Genomic DNA, 501 nt, shown 5'->3' with positions numbered 1-501 from the left:
AAAAAAAGAGTGGGCTTAATAAAACCAAATAATTACAAGCAAGATAAAGACCATAAGGATTTGAATGTTTTATTGTCTAAAATAAAGTAAATAATTTTTCCGTGTCAAAACTAAAATCCAGACTACACATTACTAACTAATGCATCTATTTATGGAACTACTCTGGCTTGCAATTGATATCTTTGGCACATATTAGTTGATCCAATATTCCAAAATAACCTCAAAAGTATTAGGCCTTCTTTTTAATTGTTTGATTCAAATCATAGTCATATTTAAACACCAGATGGACTTTCTTCTCCACCTATTCCATCATGTTAGAAAAAGAGTGTAAATTAGCACCTTATAATGACTCATGATAGACTTTTGTCATCCACATAGAAAAGCAGTGAAGAGAAGGTTATGCTAACCATTTGATGGTAAAAGAGACATAAACAGATGCTATTCACAAGTCTCAGCGTGCCAATGGCACTTACCACCTGTTCTGCTTCATCTATTAGTGCT

The sequence above is a fragment of the Balaenoptera physalus genome (assembly GCF_965194825.1).
Source record: "Balaenoptera physalus genome assembly, chromosome: 15".
Lineage (NCBI taxonomy): Eukaryota > Metazoa > Chordata > Mammalia > Artiodactyla > Balaenopteridae > Balaenoptera > Balaenoptera physalus.
The sequence above is the reverse complement of the archived record's forward strand: the minus strand, read 5'-3'. Positions refer to the sequence as shown.